We start from the raw sequence: 3,771 nt of genomic DNA on the forward strand, positions 1-3,771 counted from the left end.
TAATATGCATAATGTGTGTTGTATGCTAGTTGTAAAATTTGATTGATGAAATGATAACTAGCATGTATAGGATGATAGCTAGACTTGTATTTTTACACGTGGTACTAGAACCTTACTTATAATGTTGATCTCATGGGGGTTTCTAGTGTATTTGTTGTCTAGCTACTCATGGTGCTAAGGATGGTGTTAAAATGTGCACTCCGATTGGTATCACGCATCAAAGGTTATTTCTTTACACCTTTAGCATCATTTGGTAGTAATTACTCTCCCACAGTTCCAATCTATGCATATATGCGAGCTTCAAACCAAACACTCTATCATATATGTAGGGGGAGCTAATACTAACAATTCATGTTCATGGTACTTGTCCAAAATTATTTACACATGGTAAAATTGCTTGGGCAAGCAATATGAATCCATTTGAGCTTAATTTCTATATCTTTATAGAGTTGTCATCAATTACCAAAAAGTGGGAGATTGAAAGGTCCTTGTTTGGTTTTGGTAATTGAGTGACAACCTAGGTGGACTAATTGTGTTTATGTGAGATACATATGTGATTAGTCCATAGGTACATGCGTGTGAGCAACATATGCCATGGAGGTGAAAATGGCTTAGAGATGTTGCAAAGCTCACACATGTGATGATGAAGGAGCTCATTGCACATGAGACATGACATTGAGTCTTGTGATCAAGGTAGAGAAGATCAAGACAGACTTGGCTCGATGGACCAGTTGCAAGTGTGAAGGGCAAGTTGAGTGATGACTTGGCGCTGATGGACCGAAGCAACGGTGAAGAGCAAGTGAAGTCAAGATCGATGAACCAATACGATCATGTGATGATATGAAGTGGATCATATCATTGTTGATCATGTTGGTGCATGTGTTGCATCGACATTAGAGGAGATGGAATGGAATGCGCAAGGCAAAGGTATAACCTAGGGCATTTTATTTCACCGGTCATAGGCGTGTAGAGAAGTTGATGATTGGATTTAGGATAGATGGCCATACTATTAAGAGGACAAACTTATTTGCATATCGGTCATCTAGTGCCACTTGAGCGATCTAACTTTGCATACATGTTAGGATTGAGTGGCGTGGTGAATTGAGTGCTAATCCTTTGAAAAAATGTTTGTAAAAATCTAACACATGTGCACAAGGTGGTGTTAGCATATTTGCAAAGGTGAAGAAGTTGATGAAGAAAAGGAGGCAAAACCAGGCACATAGTGGTGCTTTGGGGGCACCGCCATGCCTAGCTGGCCGAGGCCGAGATAGTGTGTTAGGGCCTAGCATCTCTATGCCTTGTCCAGTGGCACCGCCACCCCTAGGGCGGTGCCCACCTATACTTAGCAAAGCACAGCAGGAGTAGGGGTGGTCACCGGACGTGACGGTGTACACCGCCATGGTATGGACGGTGCACTGTCGGGTGCTGTCCGGTGCCACCATCGTGTTTTTCCCGAGGTTGGTGTTTTTGGTGTTGATCTAAGGGGGTCACCTCCATGGGCACCACTGCCCTATGTCTGGTGCACCACCCTATTAATCCAAAGAGGGAGGAAAATAGGCACGAGCACCGTCTGGGGCACCACCACCCCTGGGTGGAGCATTGCCCCTGCTTGTCTGGTGCTAGGTCTACAACGGCTAGTTGAAATAGCCATTGGAATTTGACCATTGGGAGGGGCACCGTCGTGTCCGGTGCTCTCACAGAAAGTGCAACTTTGCTCCCACGGCTCTATTTGGCTTGGGGGCTATAAATAGAGGTGGATCTCGGGCATTTGGCTGGTGGAGCACCCTTGGGACTAAGTGTCCATACTTGGGGAGTGCTTGGAAGCCCTTTAACTCACTTGTGTTTGATAGTGATTATCCAATCGAGTGAGTGGGCGATTCTAGTGCTATTTCATCGTGAGATTGCATCGAGTGGCATTAGGTGATCGTGTTGCAAGCCGGTGGTTCTTGTTACTCCTAGAGGTTGACACCTCCTAGATGGCTTAGTGGCTTATGACTCTGTTGAAGCACACGAGAAGATTGTGTGGTGCTCTAAAGGAGGATTTGTGAGGAGGATTGTGCTTGTGTAGTTGCTCTTGTAATTAGTTAGCTTGTGTAGCTTGATAGTTACATTCTTGCTTGTGTAGCTTAGAAGTAGCTCCCTTGCGCAACTAATTTTACTTGAGTAGCCTTGTTAGTTGCATTGCTTAGTTTGTGTAGCTAAGTAATTTGTGCTCTCTAATTTGGCTTGTGTAGCCTTGTTATTGAGCATTGCTAGTGAGCTTAGGAGCTTTGTGCGCTTTGTATCACTAGTTGTGTAGGAGCACCCTTGGCTGCTTGAAGTACTAGTTACATAGGTTTGTGTGACCTTGCTCTAGGATTAGGTGAGCTCTAGCTAGCTTGGTACCTTTGTTGCCTAATTAGGATCTTTATAAGGTACTTGCAAACTTAAATAAAAGGGTGTAGTCTTGGCTCGACCGTTAGTTTTAGTTCTGCATTTATCTCAGTTAGCCAATGCGTTTAATTTTAGAAAAGACTATTCACCCCTCCTCTAGTCTGCCATCTCGACCCTACACCACTAGGCGTTTGGGCCTAGACGCAGTCCGAGATGGCTCTAATGTAGGCAACTTGAAAATAAATATATAAAAAGAATGATTCCATGCTTAAAAAATATTGTACCTTATTTTGGTAAATTATTGATAGTAGACAGCTTGAAAGGCTTGTATGGCTCTACTGTAGCCTTTTGTACTGTACCTTCGAGGTTAGGGGTAAAAAAGTAATTTCACATATAAGTTAACACCGTTAGATCATCAAACTAATAGAAGGCCAAGAAACAAAACGAAATTTGTTTTAAGGCTAGATAGGCAAATTCAAAAGAAGAAAGGGCCAAGAAACTAAGCACAACTTTCTTTAGGCCCAAGATACTAATTTTCTTGCTTCTATAATGGACCTCTAAGAAGCAGCCCTTCTTGGGTTGGTCCATATGGGCCAACTCCTCCTTGAAGAGGCCCAATAGAGGTTAGTGTAGTGTTTTACAAATTCTATCCCCACCAAGAGGTCGATTATAAAATATCATTGCCTATATATAATGCCAAGAGCATGGCTCTCTCCATCTCTCTCATTTGCAAACCCCAGCCGTTGCACCTCACCTCTCGACTCTCACCTTATAAACATGTTCAGAAATGCTAGTTTCCAACAATAAGAAGTGTTGTACACAATATATAAATGTATAAAATAAAAATAGCGATGTGCACCAACTATATTCTTCCATAATCAACATTTTATATCCATGCCACATCGCAACATACATGTTCACAAGTCCTCCTATCACTCCCATAACACCTGGTAAACTGAATTTTTACCACACCAAAAAAATACTCGTCACAACGCTCAAAAGGTGGCAGATAATAATTATGAGACCAACCTAATGTGCAAAACACTTTCTGCTACTCTACTAGGCACCATATATTTATATTAAGTGAGTAGTGAATCATTGATTAAGAAAAAAAGAAACAAATTAGAGTCACCGATACCATGATGACCAAGTTGAGTAGTTCAGGCACCATCCTCAACACCTTTCAATACCTAATTAGATGCATTAAGAGTGTGCCGACCAATTCTTCGGCTAGGCCTACCAGCAACGCATCGACTTTACCCAGCGCCGACCCAATTTTTTATTATTTAGCCCTTTATCTGAAGAAAATTTATGTTTAGCCCTCTAGGAGACTTAAACTCATCTTTAGACCCTAGGGGTCGACGTCATGAGTCCTGACGCCGAGATAACACGTCTCGG

Source organism: Miscanthus floridulus, chromosome 3 (assembly GCF_019320115.1).
Source record: "Miscanthus floridulus cultivar M001 chromosome 3, ASM1932011v1, whole genome shotgun sequence".
Classification (NCBI taxonomy): domain Eukaryota; kingdom Viridiplantae; phylum Streptophyta; class Magnoliopsida; order Poales; family Poaceae; genus Miscanthus; species Miscanthus floridulus.